We start from the raw sequence: 19,125 nt of genomic DNA, 5'->3' as shown, positions 1-19,125 counted from the left end.
CCACAAACACCACTCTGGGGTGTGTGCGGTGTGAATAGAAGCTTAGGGTGACATGTTTTGAAAAGATAATATGCACCAGAATCCTGCCTCCTCAAGGGAGATGCTCTTCAGTTCCTACACCTACTTCTGTTCAGTGGCTCCAGTAAACTGAAATGGAAGGCAAGTTTCATTGGCTTAATTACCTCCAATCTCGGCATAATGGAAGCAGAGACAAAATCTCTCAGGATCCTTCACCTCTTCTGGGGGTGCAGTGATTAGAAGTAGGGAACACAGGGCTTCATTCAGCATCCTGTCATAAAAGACCCACTTCTTCCACACAAGTGGAGGGCACGCCATGTACCACGCTCGCTCGTTCTACCACCCAAGGCAGGCCGTGCACAGTGCTCAGCGCTGGACATACAGAGACGCATACAACAGGGCCTCTGCCCTCTCGGCTGTTCCTCAGTAAGTGCCTACCAAGTTATTTTAAAGGGCCTATGTTTGGGGCAAAGTGGGCTGTAAAGAACAAAGCTCATTTCTGGAGCTGGTTTGTGGCTTGAGACGTTGTCTCACATTATAGCAGTCGTTACCAAATGTACCTGATTTTGTGTTTCAGAAGAACCCGCTGTAACATGGCTATTTCTAGACAGCCTGTTGCAGGGCCCGGGTAATCAAAGCTCTCATTAACCATTCTCCTCCCACCACTTCCATTTTCTCCCAGGCCTGGCAGACAGTAAGCAATTGCCTGCCTTAGAAAAACCCTGGATGGTGTGATTTGGAAAAGTAAAGAAATTATGATGGAAATGACATTGTAGACCATCCTAAGTCTGAAGCCCTCTGTTCAAAGATATCTCAATTATCTCCAGCTAGAGACTCCTAGGAAGCCAGATGGCTTCAAAGGATAGCCAGGGCCAACACCCTCTCCTTTATCTCTGAGTACGCTGGGCAGAATAATGGTCCCTTAAAGATGTCCATGTTCTAATCCCAGCAATCTGTGTCTATTTTACCTTAATTGGCAAAAAGGACTTTGCAGATGTGATTAAATGATGGGTCTTAAAATGGGGAGGTTATCTCAGATTATCTGGGTGGAAACAATACAATCACATGAATCTCTAAAAGCAGAGAGCCTTTCTCTAGAGAGATGCTCAGACAGAAAAAAGGGCCAGAGAGATGCTAAGATGCTGATTTTGATTATGGAGGAAGAGAGCTATGAGCCAAGGAATGCAAGCGTCCTTGAGAAGCTGGAAAAGGCAAGGAAATAGATTCTCCCTTAGCGTATGCAGAAAGAACACAGTCTTATTAACAAGTTGACGTTAGCCTAGTAAGACCCAAAACAGACTTCTGACCTATAGAACTGCAAGATAACAACTTTACATTGGTTAAACCACTGAGTTTGGAATAATCTGTCGGGGCAGCAAAAGAAAACCAACACTCTGGTTACACCCAACCAAACGGTGGGATATCAGGCAATGAGGACAAGTGACCAAGGCAGTGACTGCACAATCAAAACAACTGGCTTAACCAACTCGTCCATTCTGTCCCAAAGAAGCTCAAGCATTTCTATGGAATGACCCCATACAACTCCCATCAAAGATGAGACTGAAAGTGTAAACTGCACCAAAGCACTGGGCCGCAGAGAAGGAGCCAACACTTTGGGTTGATTCTGTATATTCTTGTCGACCCTACAGAACTGTCGAGTCATTATTCATCTAGGACCTGCTCAGCATCATAGTATCAGACAGACCTCTTCTTGTGTGGAAGGAGGTTAGAGAAAGCAAGAGTAGTATTCCCAGAGTCTTGCTCCTAAGACTTTGATCCTCCCCAACCTCCTTAAGGGGTTTCCCTAGTAGCTCAGTCGGTAAAGCATCTGACTGAAATGCAGGAGACCCGGGTTCAATCCCTGGGTCAGGAAGATCCCCTGGAGAAGGAAATGGCAACCCACTCCAGTATTCTTGCCTGGAAAATCCCATGGACAGAGGAGCCTGGCAGGCTGTACAGTCCATGGGGTCACAAAGAGTCGGACACGACTGAGCGACTAACACACAACCTCCTTAAGTGTAGCCTGATGTGTTCAATGCAGACACTTGGAGTGACAAATGGAGATGAGGAGGTTGCTCCTTTCCTGGCTTATACCATAAACCTATGGCACCCCACTACAGTACTCTTGCCTGGACAATCCCATGGACAGCAGAGCCTGGTAGGCTGCAGTCCATGGGGTCACTAAGAGTCGGACACAACTGGGCAACTTCACTTTCACTTTTCACTTTCATGCATTGGAGAAGGACACGGCAACCCACTCCAGTGTTCTTGCCTGGAGAATCCCAGGGACGGGGGAGCCTGGTGGGTTGCCGTCTATGGGGTCGCACAGAGTCGGACATGACTGAAGCGACTTAGCAGCAGCAGCACGATGCTTCTATACAGAAAGTTAGTTGTAGGATTGCCCTTCCCCCCAACACACACATGTTTGAAGGAATATGTTAGTTTCTGGAACTAACTGCTGGGGCTTAGTTCATGATGGAGGGACTGGTGGGCACCCTTCTCCCTCTTCCTTTTCTCCTTAAGGAAGAGATGATAGTTGATCTTAAGCAGTTATCACTGATAAAAATAATTGTGTTGGAGCTTCTTTGAGCCGCTTTGTACTTGACTACATCATCCATCCAAGGAAGTAGTCATCCACCTATATGACAACTTTCTGGAGGTCTCAGTGTTTAATTTCATCAACCCAAAGAGCAAATCACTGAATAGCAAATAGGGTAACTGAGAACAGACAAACTTGTCAAAAGTATGGTTCCTAACCAAAGGGATTCTCAGCACCACTGCCTGAGTGCCTACCCTATTCAACGTACTGCATACGTGTTTTCTGATTTAATCCCAATAGCATCCCTAAAAGACGAGTTCATTATCCCCAGATGAGGAAACTGAGACTGATAACATGTTCAAGGTCACAGTGCGATTAAATAAAGGCGCTTGAATTCAGAATCAGGCCTTTCTCATGCCAGCATCCAGGTTCTTCTCACTATGTTGGACAGCCTTCCAGATGGAAAATACTTGTTCCCCAGAAATTTCTTAAAAAGTGCTACAGTGTGTGTGTGTGTGTGTGTGTGTGTGTGTGTGTATGAGATTCTCAGTTGAAATCTAGCTTCTCTAACTAGTACAGGGACGGGTTCTTGGTGACATAAACAAGATTGGTTTCAATTCTAGAAATATTTATTGAGCAACTATTAGACAGAAGCCATGCATATAAACAGGCCAGAGCCCCACATTCTACTAAAGAAATCAGGCCTGCACACACACATGTGCACACATACACACAATTGTAAGACAGAAAATAAGAATTGTATCAAAGCTGTCAGCTAGAAAGGTTCTAAATAAGCAGCAGCCACTGAAATTACTGGGCTTCAGGTGGCTCAGTGGTAAAGAATCCACCTGACAGTACAGGAGATGCACAAGACACAGCTTCAACCCCTGGGTTAGGAAGATCCCCTGGAGAAGGAAATAGTAACCCACTTTAGTATTCTTGCCCGTAAAATCTCATGGACAGAGGAGCCTGGCAGACTAGTGTTTAAGGCGGTCACAAAGATCAGAAAAGATTGAGCAACCAGGCACGCGCTGAAATTAACTGAGTATGCTTCAGAGAGAAGATACACTCCAAAAGCAGAAGCCGAAGGAAAACACGGGGATGTGGAAACACAGAGCGTCTCAGTGTTCTTAGGGCAGAAGAAAACAGAGAGGACGCTAGAAAGGTAAGAGGGGGCTAGATTCCAGGTTGGGGAAGGCACTGAATATGATGTTAAGGGAAGTTTGGACATTATTTTCCATTATAAAAATGTTGTTATATATATATATATTTAAAATTCATTCCAAGGGGAACCATGAAGCCTTCTGAACAGGGAACTGTTTCCAGCTGTGCTTTAAGAGATTTCCAGAGACAGGTATGGGGATTGGCAATGGCAGTGGGTCCCTGTACAGTCCTGAGTCTGGGAGGTCTGGAGCCTAGGAGCCTAGATTTCTAGTCCCAGCTTGTTCACCACTCTCTGACATGAGTCAACTTATGATTAACTTCCTGAACCTCAGTCCTCACATACTTAAACTGATGAGGTTGAACTAAGTAATTGCTAAAAATCCATCTAGCTCTAAACTGCTATGATACAAAGTTACAAATCTGTACACATCACAGCAAATGTGCCTTTGCATCATGAAAAGCATGGAGATAACTAGTCCAAAAATCACTTGGATCTCACTGCGGAGTCAAAAGACATAATTTATGTAAAGTATTTTTTCTAATGTATGATATATGTTAAGTAAATCCAGGTGAAAGTTTCTTATTTTGAAGGCTACCTTGATTAAATAATGTCTTCCTTTCCCAGCCTTAAAAAGTAGTATTCCCTTTTCCCTTTCCAAATCAAGATCTTTGTCTTAACTAAAACCAGCTGCCAAGTTTTTCCCAACTCACCTGCTTAGTGAAGAAAAATAATCTGTTGGAATATACCCATAAATTTAAATTCTAACGACAATATAAAAGCTAATGCTCTGTGGCAGGCATTACTTCACATTTCCACAGCACCTAAATCAAGACCTGGGCACACAAGCTTATTTAAAATGAATTCAGCCAAGATATGAATCAACTGCACTTCCATCTGCAAAGAGGACCATTTCAGAGGGATTTTTTTCCCCCCCAAAATATGGCTATGTGAATGATGATATTATTACTGGTATGGAAAGGATGGCCAAAGAGAAGAGAGAGGGGAAGCAAACCTCTCTCTTCCTCAATGGTTCACATTCTCTTCTTTTCAACAAATATCTGAGGACTCAAAGGTCAAGAGTTTCAGATAAGAGGGCTGCCTCTTTATGTCAAACTATCCAGAACAGCTGTTGAACTCTGGAAACTGTTAGAATAGACAGGTTAAAGATTAAACATATTCCATACTATTCAGAAATACCATGAATAAAAACACCAGAGAATTCATCCTCCCAGGGAATATACATCACAGAGTATCATTTGGCCACCCTCCAGAATCTTGTCTTAAGTAGCTATTGGGTGATTTAAAGAGATGAGTATTTTAGTGCCTTGACTTTTCTTTAAATATACACCATTTTAATGAATTCATTTATTGCAAATATCAAGGCATTGTGTTTAAAATTCCATATCTCAAAAAAAGTTCTCGGGATTTTTCTTTAAACCTTTTAAAATAGTTAAATGATTCCAAATTAAAAAAAAAAAAAAAAAACCACGAATCCTGGTGTTTAATGATGATAAAGAACTTGTCTATTTTTGTAACAAATCACCAGAACAAAAAGCTATTATGGAGTAATTAAACACCACATTCGGCATAGATATGGAGAAAGGAAGAATTGCAAATTACTTTTTACAGCTTGTTCTGAAGTCTTCTGAAGTGGAACACATTTTAATCATTAAACTCCTCAAAGGTGTTTTTAAAAAAAAGTAATCAGGAAGGTTATGGGACCATCTCCAATTCAAGGGCCCCAAAGGCTCAGATGTTCCCAGGATCTACAACTAAGGGTCATCATCAGTGTGAAGTGCCATCTTGATCTTGATAAGTCACTTCAGAGGGAACTCCTGGAAAGCCCACTTCTCAGGTATTTTCCTGCTTAGGAGATCTCTGACCTTTCAGTACAGCTTGCTTGTTCAGGTCAAAGAAAAAGTTAAGTTCTGGCCTAAACCAGAATTCTAAGACACTCCCTTCTGTTCTATGTTGTGATAATTCAAAAAGTATAGTTACATTGAATTGAGTGAGTCAGATTTCTGAGTACACCTGGCAGTGTGTGAGCATATTAAATTATAAGGATTATTTGTCTCAGGGAGTTCCCAGGATTAATCCCCAGTATCTCAGAGCAATCCAGCTAATGATTTCCCTGCACAGATGCCCAGGGCGCATACTGCTGCAACCTGGCCTGGCCCAGCTAGGATGCTGAGTCTCCCTGGTTTAAGGACCCAGGGCTCACTCTCCTCTCTGGTGACCCTCTCCCACCAAGCCCTGTTACACCTAGGGCTCCACAGAGGCACAGCCTGCCTGCTCCCTTGCTCACCTGGCTCCTCCTTCCTTCCCAGCCAGAGCCGCAACCCATGAGACACTCCCAATCTATCAGCATCTTTCTCCTATTCAGCCCAAATGGCTTCCTCTTTGAAAACTCAACAATCTAAATACTTTGCCTGGCTTCTTTTAACACAACACACTTTTTCATTTTTTTCCCCCCAACACAAATTATGTATAAAAGTCCATCTCACATAAAAGGGGGAAAAAAGAATTTATTTTCCCTAAACTTCACTAACATGGCTTTGGGGAAAAGTCTTTTATTTACTATAACTGATGCCTGGAATGGGCAGCTGCTAATCGATTCACTTTTGGATATGGTTCCTTTTGTTTCGCTCCTCAGCCCCTGGGTTAAATAAGCATTTTAAATCTCTTTACTCTTTGGGAATAGGTAGAACTGCACTTACATTTACAACTCTGCTGCATGCAGAGTTTTTGTGCTAATCCAGAAAAGTGCTCTGATGACCCCACGATCACTGATTTTTGGTTACCTTTCAAGAAAATGCCCACTCTGAGTTGTTTTGTTCCCTGTCCAGTGTAACTTTTAAAGAGCTGGGAAGAACTTCCAGCTACAGAAACTCATTGAATTCTCATTTAACTAAGTCACACCACTTATTTTAACTGGAGAGCATCTTGGGATCTAGCGATATAAAAGGACAAACATAAAGAAGAAACCAGCTCCAACTGGTGTGGGGAAATCAGGGCTAGAATCCTAACATTTAGACAGCCTTTTTCACCTGGGGTGGATATTTCTGAATCCTCAGAGTAGAGCTTAAACTCAGGATACATAGCAATGGAGACTTCACTCAAGGGAGGTCCACTCATTGGGGTCCAGATTAGCTAATTCTTCATAGACATGGGCCTGTAAACTCTTCCCTCCATTAGATTATGCATTTGATCTCTTACTGTCCCCCTTATATACACAAACACTCTGTAATGTAAATTATACTACAGACATACAAAAACTGTATTACTCAGGGCCTCTGCATGGAGCTGAAGTTACACAAGGACCTACACCACTAACCCAGAGTAGCACTAGGAAAATCAGTCTTCAAGCTCCAGATCCACTGAGTCAGGATCATCTGTACCCCTCTCAGAGATCAGATAACCAAACCACACCAAACCCTTGGAGCTGGTTTGCCAAGGCCAGTCAAAGGGAAGACACGTGTAGCTGAAAGGACCATTGTAGCTTGTCTGAAAGTACATCCTTTCCTAAGGAGCTCCAGGCTGTTAATCAAAGTTTCATTTTCTGATCCACAGATTTCTTTTTTTAAGAAATAAATCTCCAAGTGCATGTACTCTCCCTAACAACGAGTGAAATGGTGCTGACCACATCTGATTGAATATCCGAACATTTTGCTAACTCATAACCCACCCCCAGTACATGGAACCCCAATCCAAACCAAAGAAGTCGATCCAGCCAGTGGCTGCCCCACACTGAGTAAGATGGCAGAGTCCACCAGAATCAGTTTCAGCAACTTTCCCTCCCCAAAGCTGACAGATGTCCATTTCTACCAGACGGAATGTCTATGACCACCCTCCCCTCAAATGGCATCATGCTGGTACCCCACTTCCCAGTGTGATGGTATTTGGAGATGAGGCCTTTGGGAGGCAGTCAGGTAGAGATGAGAACCCTCATGCTGAGATTAGAGCTCTTCGAAGAAGAGACACCGGAAAGAGCTTGCTCCCCACATTCCAACCACCCCCTAACTACCAACAGACACGAAGAGATGATTTGAGCACACAGAGAGAAGGCAGCCACCTACAAGCCAGGAGGAGAGGACTCAGAATGAAACCTACACCTTGTTGGCACCTTGATCTTGGCCTTCCCAGCCTCCAGTGAGAAACATATTTCTATTGGTCAAGGCACCCAGTCTATGGTGTTTGTTATGGCAGCCCAAGGGCTTCCCACGTGGTGCTAGAGGTAAAGTACTTGCCTGCCAATGTAAGAGATATAAGAGTCAGGAAGATCCCCTGGAGGGGAGGCATGGCAACCCACTCCAGTATTCTTGCCTGGAGAATCCCATGGATAGAGCAGCCTGGCGGGCTTCAATCCATAGGGTAAACTGAGAAAGACATCACCCCTGTGAGCTTTGCCATTGCCCTTCAGGACAGTGACAGAGGAGGAATCCAGTAAAGGGAGCCATAAAGGTCACGTCTATTCTGACCGGAACCTATTTACCATTGCTTTGGCATTTGTTGGAGACACATAACCAGCAGGAGATGAACGTGGGCGCCCCCTAGTGTCTGCTGAGAATAACCACCCCTACCCAATGTCCCCCGAGGGGAGGGGCCCCAAAACAATGGGGCTGCCACTCCCTCCCCTGCCTCACCAAATAACTCCCCAGAAGGATCCTGAAGGCAATGCCTTTGCCAGGAACCACAGAACGGAGAACAACAATTCCCTTTCAGCACGGAACAGGGCCCCGGGTGGAAAATTTTCCTTCCATTCCAAAAAGAAGGTTGCCAGGACCAGATACAAAAGGAGAAAAGTACATACTGTTTCATATTTATAAAAATTACCAAGTAAGAACAAATCACTAGGAAGAAAACAAGCTAAATTAATATGGTTCCTGCCTTCCAGGAGACAGGTGATCTGAGGAAAAACAGACCCAGAGGTGGGGGAAAATATGATTAAAACCAAGCAACTAGTGAAAACTACTGAATAAATCCTCCATATATATACAAATTAAATATCCACTGTGGGTATCCCATATGAGGGAAGAAGCAGCTGTTAGAACTAAATGACACATTTATTTAATCAAGAAAGGATTTGAAGGTATATACCGTTGTCACCTGGAGAAGGCAATGGCACCCCACTCCAGTACTCTTGCCTGGAAAATCCCATGGACGGAGGAGCCTGGTAGGCTGCAGTCTACGGGGTCGCTCAGAGTTGGACATGACTGAGCAACTTCACTTTCACTTTTCACTTTCATGCATTGGAGAAGGAAATGGCAACCCACTCCAGTGTTCTTGCCTGGAGAATCCCAGGGACGGGGGAGCCTGGTGGGCTGCCGTCTCAGGGGTCGCACAGAGTCGGACACGACTGAAGCGACTTAGCAGCAGCAGCGTTGTCATCACCTCTGCAAGGCTCCCTATCTCTTCCCCAAGACACTGAGGAAACAATCTCAACTAGGCTCCCAGAAGGTTTTATACCTTCCCAGGCACCACATTGGTAATATCCTGTGAGTATCCTTTCTCCACTTCATAGGAAAGGCTTCCTTCTTACATGTAACTTTGTTTCAACATTGCCACCACAGCAACATAACCCGTGCTTATTTTGAGCCAGGCTTTGGATAAGAACTTGAGGTGCATGATCTCATTTAATCCTCAGAACTAACTTGCAAGGCTCTACTATCATTATTTTATAAGAGGCAATATATTTACATGGTATAAAAATATTTTTAAAAACACCAACATAAAGGTATATAGTACAGTCTCCCTCCCACTGCAGTCCCCCAGAGGCCAAGTTGCCACACCCCTTTCACATGTGCTATGCTTAGTCATTCAGTCATGTCTGTCTCTTCGTGACCCCATGGACTGTAGCCTGCCAGGCTCCTCTGTCCATGGGATTTTCCTGGCAAGAATAATGGAGTGGGTTGCCCTTTCCTCCTTTCCTGCATTTCCATCCTTCAGGGGATCTTCCCCACCCAGGAATAAACTTGCATCTCCTATATCTCCTGCATTGCAAGCAGATTCTTTACCACTGAGCCACAAGGGAAGGCCTTTCACATATAACTATTATTATTCGTGTCTTATGTATCCAACCACAGTTGTATATATGTCTCATGTTTTATATAAAAGGTAGCATATTATACAAGTTGCTCTGCACTTGGAAATTTTTACTTATATTGGAGATCTTTATATAGAAAACTATCTCATACTTTTCTTATAGCTATATGGAATTCCACTCTGTGATTGAACCAGAATATATTTAACCACACTTCTACTGATAGACACATGGATGCTTACACTATGATATTTTACAGATGAGAAACCTTATGGCTCAGAGAGGTTAAGTGACTTGTCCAAAGTCACACAGTTGGTATGTGGCAGAGAGAGGACTCAAGTTGATTCGATTCAAGCCTAAACTCTTAAGCAATTTGCTGTGTTTGTTGCCTGGCACAATGCCTGGCATGTAGCAGATACTCAATAAATATTTAATGAGTAGATTAATGAGCCAACAAAACTGCAAAAAATATAAAAAGAAAAAAGAAAAAACAGCAAGAGGAGCAACTCTTTCTTTCCTGCATTCTTCCCTGTTAACCACTATTCTTCTGCACTCCCTTAGATACCCACATCTACTTCTGTATACTGTATCGTAACAGCAGAACAAAGACTTTCAGCCATTCCCGGGTCCTGCCTGATCCCTGTACATTGTTTAATCCTATTCAGATTCTGGATAAAGGACATCCTAGAATGGATGCAACATCTCCTCTGTTGGCCAAAAGCCCCAAAGGGCTGCTCAAGAAGGTCACAAGGAGGTGGGAAAAGAGAGTTCCTGGGGCCAAACAACACCTGCGCCTAGACCCCGGGGGCCACAACGACACATCTGAGCGTCACTGAGGATTAGACAGCCAACTTCCAGATCACTCCCGGACTTCACAGCCGATTTTCCTCTACAATGCAGACATCCCCCAAACCTTCAGCTCCTTCCAAATGTGCCAAAAAGCTGACACATGTAGCCTTGTTTTTACACCCTGTTTTACGTTCGGCTCAGCCGTCCAATAAATTTAACACCAGAATTATATACAACATTAAGTGCGTTCAAACACAGCTGATTTCTTCACAGGCCTCGGGAGCAGCTGCTGGGAAGGTACAGTATCTGACAACAGGAAAGCTGTGTCTTTCAACACTACAGGCCCCAGGGATAACTGGCCAGGAAGGTAACCTCCCTGTGACCTCACAAGGTATCAGAAGGGTTTAATTCTCCTGACTTGTGTTAGGAGAACATTACAAACATCACCATCTGCACTCAGCCTTCCAGCCCCTCCAAAGACATGGGATGCCTGCCTTCAGATGAACCAGACTTAAAATGACTCAGAACATGACATATACCATGCTGTGTCTACATTCTCTCTGTGTATTCTGTATACATGTGAAATTTCTGGAAAGTGAGTGACTGCCTGGAGAAACACACACCCATCCTGCCTCTGATCCTTTGCTGTCGTGTTTGATAATAAGAGTTATTTATTCAACAAGGGCTCAGAATTACAACTTAATTGGTTGTCATCTGCTCAATGAAGAAATAATGTCCTCTCCAATTATTCTAATCTAATCCATTTAATCTAAAATCCATGCGACATTACAGATTTTCCTGAGACAGAATAGTTCAATCTCTTCCTCCCCATTTAATTCCAAACTATTGACATGCAAAACAAATGGCCATTCCTTTTAAAGGTTGCAATACCAAAAAAGAATCTATCATTTTTGCCCATCTTGAAGGCTAGCGTGCTAGCTATAGGATTAACATTTGCAATTCCCCTAAAGTGAGAAATTTCTGAAGATTATGTGTTTGCCTTTCAGTTCCTCAACTGGGCTCACCCTGAAACACGGAGAACAGAAATCTCAAAGCAGGAATATCATGAGCCACATTCAGCTATGTTAGAAACAAACAGAAAAATGCATTTTACCAAGATGTCCAGAGAGAAAGAGACAGACGACATCCAGCCAATCAATCAACAGACACGTTCATCTTCATTTGTGGGTTTCCATTAAAAATGTTTATAGACATAGTTCTTTCTAACACATCATGTTAATAAATGTTGTGTGAACAAAGCCTGTGTCTAAACACTGTTATGCTTTGCACGCCTGTGTTTATCAGGTTTCATTCATAGTCAAAATGCAGATCACAACAGAACAATTTCTTGACATTTTTGTTTTATAATTATTATTATCACAGTGCAATTCTAGTGGGTCTTTGCCGGATATATATCAGAGGTGAAAATCTTTTTAAAGTAAATCATTATAAAAATCCCTTTCCTTTATACCATGCTGCAAGTGCAGCGTCTAAAGGTCTTCTGGGAAAATAAATAATGGAAATTTTGTTATTGATCTCATGCAGAGGCAGTGAATCTAATGAGTTATTGTTATTTTACCCAGAGCAAATATTATGTGGTCCAAAATAATAACATTCAATTAAAGAAAGAAAGCCAGATAGGACATAAGATAAAAACGTAACTTAACAATGAATTCCTTTTCATACTTCCTAAATGCTAATTTAGTCTGTCATGTACTTAGAATGAAATTCTTTTGAAAAAGTAGTTTCCCATGCCATGGTAATAATTAAAATGATTATTTATCTTGTTATAGACAAGTATCATCATCAACAAAAGAAGGTTACTGGTCTTCATTAAAAGATAATTTATATTTGGGTTTTTTTTTTTTAATCTAACAACAATAGCAAAGCGGACAATCAAGTCTCCCAGGATTTATCAAAACTTTTGAAGAGTTAAGTCTGAGCAAAACCATAAATGCAATCTTGAAAATGTTGCACAGTGGAGCCCTATTAGCAGGGATCCTCATCAGATGAGTTGAGGGTCATCAGACTAAAAGGCCACAATGTATCTCTTAGGACTTGCTGGATCTGGGAAATCAGAGCACTTCACCTTCAGCGAGAGAAAAAGAGGCGTCTACAGCAGGTGTTTGATTTCTCTATGGTATATTATCAAAAATGGGAAGCCACTGCATTTAAAAATTCTGTATCTGGTTCATCAAGCCACCAAGAAAATCCAAGTGACTTGAGTCTTAGGAAGCAGCTGCCATAATCCTAAATCCTAGAACAAAGCTCCTACTGTTTTGCCAGGCTAACCTAACACACTTGGCTTTTTACTCGCATCCTTGTGACTTAACTGCTCCACAGCTCTGTGCTTGCTGGATGGTGAGACCTCCCAACCCTGGGCTCACGGACTCCGCTTTATCCTCGCATTATTCTTTCTGGGCTCAGACAATGCCTCAGCCATCTCCCCAGGCAGCAAAAATTAAGACTAAAATCTTTGTACCCATGGCTATTTTCTTCTCCATAAACAGAAACAAAACTAAATTTACAAAGAGGTGTTTCCTAAAGATGGATTTCTCTTCAAGGGGTTGAGTCCTAGCTTCTCTCAAAAACCAAAGAACCCAAAGAGTGAATGACTCACTTTGAACATTTTCCGTTTATGGACACATAAATGACATTTGAGTGGGAAAAAAGAAGGTCTTCATATAGGCAGGAAACAACTAGAAAGGGTATGTCTGTCTACCATTCATCATAGGGTATCGCAGGTAGCTTTCACCTGCCTTTCAAACCTATTAGCCATGAGCGGCTTGCCAGAGGATAGAGACTAAATCTTATGTTTCTCTGTAACCACACAAATATTTGTAGACTAAAAGGAATAAATGAATGAAACCATCTGAGTGCTCACTCTATGTCAGGGAAGACACTAAGCTTTTAATCTTCAAGACAATCTCATAAGGTACGTAAAGGTATGTCAAGATCATCCTGTTTTGCAGATGATGAAACAGAAAGGTTTAAATTATCCAGCTAAGACTTAAGGAATTGGGACCTGGTTATCAAACCATATAGGGCTTCCCAGGTGGTGGTGGAGGTAAAGAACCTGTCTGCCAGTGCCGGAGATGTAAGAGACACGGGTTCCATCCCTGGGTTGGGAAGATCCCCTGGAGGAGCGCGTGGCAACCCACTTCAGTATTCTTGCCTGGAGAATCCTACGGACAGAGGAACCCGGCAGGCTATGGTCCACAGAGTTTCAAAGAGTTAGACACAACTGAAGCAACTTAGCAGGCATGCACAAAAGCATATGTTCCAGAACTTATGCTCTCAATCATTGTGCTAAAGTACTTAAGTGATTAATAAAATGGCTCTCAATCCTCAAAAGCAAGTCCTTACTTAAGATGCAACTATTTTCACATAATGGATAATTTATAATTTAACGATACACTGGATTTCTAAAACATGTGCATTTTTGAAAAACAATACTCTCAGACATTGTAGTATCAGGGTGTCTTTTGCCAGAACTTAAAGAACTTTAAAAATCAACAACAGGGGGAAAAAATGAATTCACACATTTCCAAGAACCTGTCACCAGGAGGTTCATGGTCCCCATGCTTTGGTCCAACTCTCTGGTTGTGAGCATTTCAAATTGCCTGGAAGAGACTGAGAAAGCAGAGGGGCCCTGGAGAACCAAATCTGTCAAAACAGATCTCAGCCACACAATTTCTCAGCTCTTATCGTGCTCTCACCCTGATGCAACAATGCAGAGTCTCTGAAGGTCTCCGAAACCTCCTCACTGAGAATCTCATCATTGTCCCCCTGACCGCGTTAGCATCCTCAGCTGATCCAAGCAGCAGCTCCACGGGTATTAATCTGTATTGCTGCACAATGCAGATGAGTTTGGGAACGGAATTAAAATGCATTGGCTGAGCCTCCACTTTGGCAGTAAACAGAGGCTCATCAGAAGCAGGTACCATCTGGAACTGATAGGATGGTCAAATTGGATATTTTTCTAAACACAGGAGTATTTGCCATGCTATTTGTGATTGTTAGATACAGGTGAAGACCGAAGCCTTTTTAATGTGCAGGACTTGATAGCACTGGCTAGACATCTGATTTCTCTAGAGGTTAGCTAGAAATATCACGAGGTTCAAAAAGAAGCTCCTTCAACCTTAGGTGCAGGAAAATCAACCTGCTACCCAGCCATTTTCCCTAGAAGGCAGACAGTACCCAAGTATATGAAAAGTAGGTTCAAGTATACGATCCATAAGCAAGAGTTTCGACATTGAAAAATGGTGCTTTCCAAAATGGAAATTGGAAGAAAAAAGTCAATCATACAACAGCTGTGTTTACACATACAAAGTGAAGTGGAAAACTGAGGCAATTACCCAGATGATTTCAATCAAAACATCCTCTCAAGTGAAATATCCAGAAAAGTGAAGATATAATATGGGGGACTCTTCTTTTTTAGCTTGAATTATCCAGATAATTGCTTCATCTCTCCACTATTCTTATTTAGACATAGCCTAAAACCCAACCTGTGCATTGGCAATTGAAAATACAATCATTTGCAGATGTACATACTTAGGGACACAAGTGTCTACGGTTACAATTATATGCAGATGTAACTCAACACAGACCAGACCAGTCAAGTCTGAAGATTTGGAAACCTGTTTTGAAATTCTGACTAAAAGCAGAGATTGTTCCTTTTAAACTCCACCTCCTATAAAAAGTCACTTTCACAGATAATGACAATTTATCCCCAAAACCTAATCCATATAAAACAAAACAAATCCTTAAAACTGCCCTAATTTGATTATTTCAGGAGAGAAATTATCTATGAAAGCAAATGCTTTAGTAACAAAGAATCCCTTCAAAAATTGCTTCCTTTTTCACTTCAAAAATATATTTCTTAAATCAGCTAGAAAAATGACCTCCTTTCTAAATATCACTTCTTTTCACCTTGATTTTTGAACTATCAGCTTTCTTCCCCCTCCCAAAAGTCCATAATTCCCATGTGTCCCCCCTCCAAATCTAACTTATTTTGGAATATATCTCCAACTACAGAAAATATTCAAATATTCATATCACAAAGGAGAAGCAGAGAATGCCACTAACTCAAATGCAGCCCCAAACTATAAATTCATTTTAATTAAAGATATTTGATAAGCACACATGCTGAAAGGAATGAAGAGGGGAGGGCTCCAGAAAAAGACTTATCTTTTTCAGAGAAATTAAAAATTGCACGAAGAATTCAACAAGCCAGAGAGGCCTCTTGAAACTTTCTATTTAAGTCCGATTATCTAAACACACTGGTTTAAATGTGGTGCTTCTCATTTCCGGTCAATACGATAACCCGAACAGATGCAGATATATAAACTCCTCCCCGACCCTCCCCCAAAAGATAAAATACTAAATGCAAAAACAACAACAAAGACTCATGAAAGCTAGAAAAAAATCTGGGGAACTGGGCACATGCTTATGTGTATATGCTCAATTGTGTCCAACTCTTTACAACACCATAGGCTATAACCCGCTAGCCTCCTCTGTCCATGGGATTTTCCAAGCAAGATTACTGGAGCAGGTTGCCATTTCCTACTTCAGGGATCAAATCCAGATCTCTTATGTCTCCTGCAATGGCAGGAGGATTCTTTACCCACTGAGTCACCTGGGAAGCCTTGGTATATATTTATAAGGCAATAATTTTCAACTTAATAAATGTGGGTTGCACATTTAGAATCAACTAGAAGCTTTAAAAAAAATCTCTGTGGTGAGGTACAGGTTTCAGGATACTAAAGCTCCCGGGTGATTCCAATGTATTTTGAATTGTACATTCCATGTACAACCTACATGGAATTCCAATGATTCCAGCGTACAACCCAATGTACACTGGTGATTGCAATGTACACTGTTGGAGGGATGTGAGGGAACAGCCACCATGGTCACAGACCTTTGACCAGAAAACTCTGAAAGCCCTCCCTGCATGAAACCAGAGACCCAGAAGTTCTAGAACTTGAAAAGAGACCCAGAGTATCTCTGTTCACTAGCCTGGGGCAAGACACAGAAAGAAGCTTGAATCTTTTAAGAGTGCGGAGTCCCAAGAATGCTCTTCACATGATGTGTGAGTTCCAAACCCATAAAATCCATAAAGCCCAGCCAAGTAATAGAGATTACCTCAACAGCCTATGGTCTTGAATTTGGTTTCTGGAATAAGAAGGCAGCAATTTTTGAAGGGGCTCTCTGTTATTAAAAACTGTTTTCTAACACAACATTGTAAATCAACTATATTGCAATTTAAAAAAAAAACCTATTTGCATGGATACCTTCTCTCCTAAAATAATGAGAGAAGCAAAGAAGAGCCGTTAAGGACATGTTTTGTTTAATATGCATTCGTCTGGGGAGGGGACAAATTGTCATTCTCTGCTTAAGTGACTTTTTATAGATAGTGGAGTTTAAAAGAAATGATTTCTGTTTTTAGTCAAATTTTTAAAACACGCTTCCAAAACTTCAGACTTGACTCTGTTTATGCCAAGTTACATTGCCTTCAAGAATTTTGCAGTACTTCGAGGGAAAGCCATTGTCACTACAGATAAACTTATAGTTGAAATATTAAAACCTACACGAAAGTAGATAGGAGCAGCAACTGGAAGAATGAGAGAAGAGATGAGTGTGAAAGTTTTTAAAAATATACATTCAGTGAGACAGAAAGAGAAACGGGAGCCACCAGAACACAGCTCAAAAAATAAGATTTTTTAAAAACACAGAGATTCTAAAATGAAAATATACTGTTTAAATAAAAACTTCCATAGATGAGTTCAGTGAAACATAGAAGAGAGAATGACTAGGGAGACAGGGCTGAAGAACTCAGAGAAATACAGAAATAAAAATATGGATCCACAGTTCTGAGAAATTGAGGAAAGAGTAAGACCTCTGTCTTACAGAAGTTTAAAAGGAAGAGAATTCAAAGAACAGAGACATACTGGAAGAGATCATCACTGAATTTTCCAGAACAACACAAAGGTACAGGTGTTCAGATAAAAGACAGAATAATACCTATTACCAAACAGGACAAATTAAAAACAAATCCTACCCAAATATCAGTGAAATCAGTGAATAGAAAACAACAGGGAAACCGTAAACTATTCAGATTCAGTAGAAAGAAAGAAAAATTTGAAATAAAAATTAAAAGGCTGCTCCAAGAAACAATCAGTAGACTGGCAACAGACTTCACATCAGCAACAACAGAAGCCAACTAGCAGTGGAATAATATTGTAAAAGTGCTAAAAGAAACTAACTGTCAAACTAAAGTATTATACTCAGGAAAATTATCCAAAAATGAAGACTAAATTAAGACATTTTGAAGTGTAAAAAGATGCAACGAAACACATAACTGATTTTAAAAATTACATATAAAACATATAGAGAACTCTTAAAAATCAATAATAAGAAAGCAAACAACACAGTTTTCAAAATAAGTAAAAATCTGAACAGACTTCTCACCAAAGAAGATACACAGATGGCAAATAAGCGTATGAAAAAGTGTTCGACAGCATATGCTACTAGGGAATTACAGTTTAAAACAACCATGAGCTATCACTCCACATCAATTAAAGTGGCTAAAATCCAAAAACCTGACGATGTCAAAAGCTGATGAGAATACAGAGCTACAGAACTCTCATGCATCACTGGTGAGAACACAAAACGCATGGTCATTTGGGAGACAGTTTGGCAGTTTTCACAATGCTAACTATACACGAAAAAATAATCTAACAATTGCACTCCTAGGTATTTAGGAGTTGAAAAGCTATGTCCACAAATGAGTTGAAAAGCTGTTCAGTTCAGTTCAGATCAGTCGCTCAGTTGTGTCCGACTCTTTGCGACCCCATGAATCGCAGCACGCCAGGCCTCCCTGTCCATCACCAACTCCCGGAGTTCACTCAAACTCATGTCCATCGAGTTGGTGATGCCATCCAGCCATCTCATCCTCTGTCATCCCCTTCTCCTTCTGCCCCCAATCCCTCCCAGCATCAGGGTCTTTTCAAATGAGTCAACTCTTCGCATGAGGTGGCCAAACTACTGGAGTTTCAGCTTTAGCATCAGTCCTTCCAATGAACACCCAGGACTGATCTCCTTCAGAATGGACTGGTTGGATCTCCTTGCAGTCCAAGGGACTCTCAAGAGTCTTCTCCAACACCACACTTCAAAAGCATCAATTCTTCAGTACTCAGCTTTCTTCACAGTCCAACTCTCACAGCCATACATGACCACTGGAAAAACCACAGCCTTGGCTAGATGGACCTTTGTTGGCAAAGTAATGTCTCTGCTTTTGAATATGCTGTCTAGGTTGGTCATAACTTTCCTTCCAAGGAGTAAGCGTCTTTTAATTTCATGGCTGCAGTCACCATCTGCAGTGATTTTGGAGCCCAGAAAAATAAAGTCTGACACTGTTTCCACTGTTTCCCATTTGCCATGAAGTGATGGGACCAGATGCCATGATCTTCGTTTTCTGAATGTTGAGCTTTAAGCCAACTTTTTCACTCTCTTCTTTCACTTTCATCAAGAGGCTCTTTAGTTCTTCTTCACTTTCTGCCATAAGGGTGGTGT

At 41.6% G+C, this 19,125-nt stretch overlaps 1 protein-coding gene across 4 annotated transcripts in view; it reads right to left on the bottom strand.

The window, feature by feature from the left end:
* GFRA1 (GDNF family receptor alpha 1) overlaps window positions 1–19,125 on the bottom strand; it is a 232,500-nt gene that overhangs the window by 184,867 nt on the left and 28,508 nt on the right. The gene's annotated exons all lie outside the window — the stretch shown is intronic.

This window comes from Bos indicus x Bos taurus, chromosome 26 (assembly GCF_003369695.1).
Source record: "Bos indicus x Bos taurus breed Angus x Brahman F1 hybrid chromosome 26, Bos_hybrid_MaternalHap_v2.0, whole genome shotgun sequence".
NCBI classification, from domain to species: Eukaryota; Metazoa; Chordata; class Mammalia; order Artiodactyla; family Bovidae; genus Bos; species Bos indicus x Bos taurus.
The sequence above is the reverse complement of the archived record's forward strand: the minus strand, read 5'-3'. Positions and strand labels throughout refer to the sequence as shown.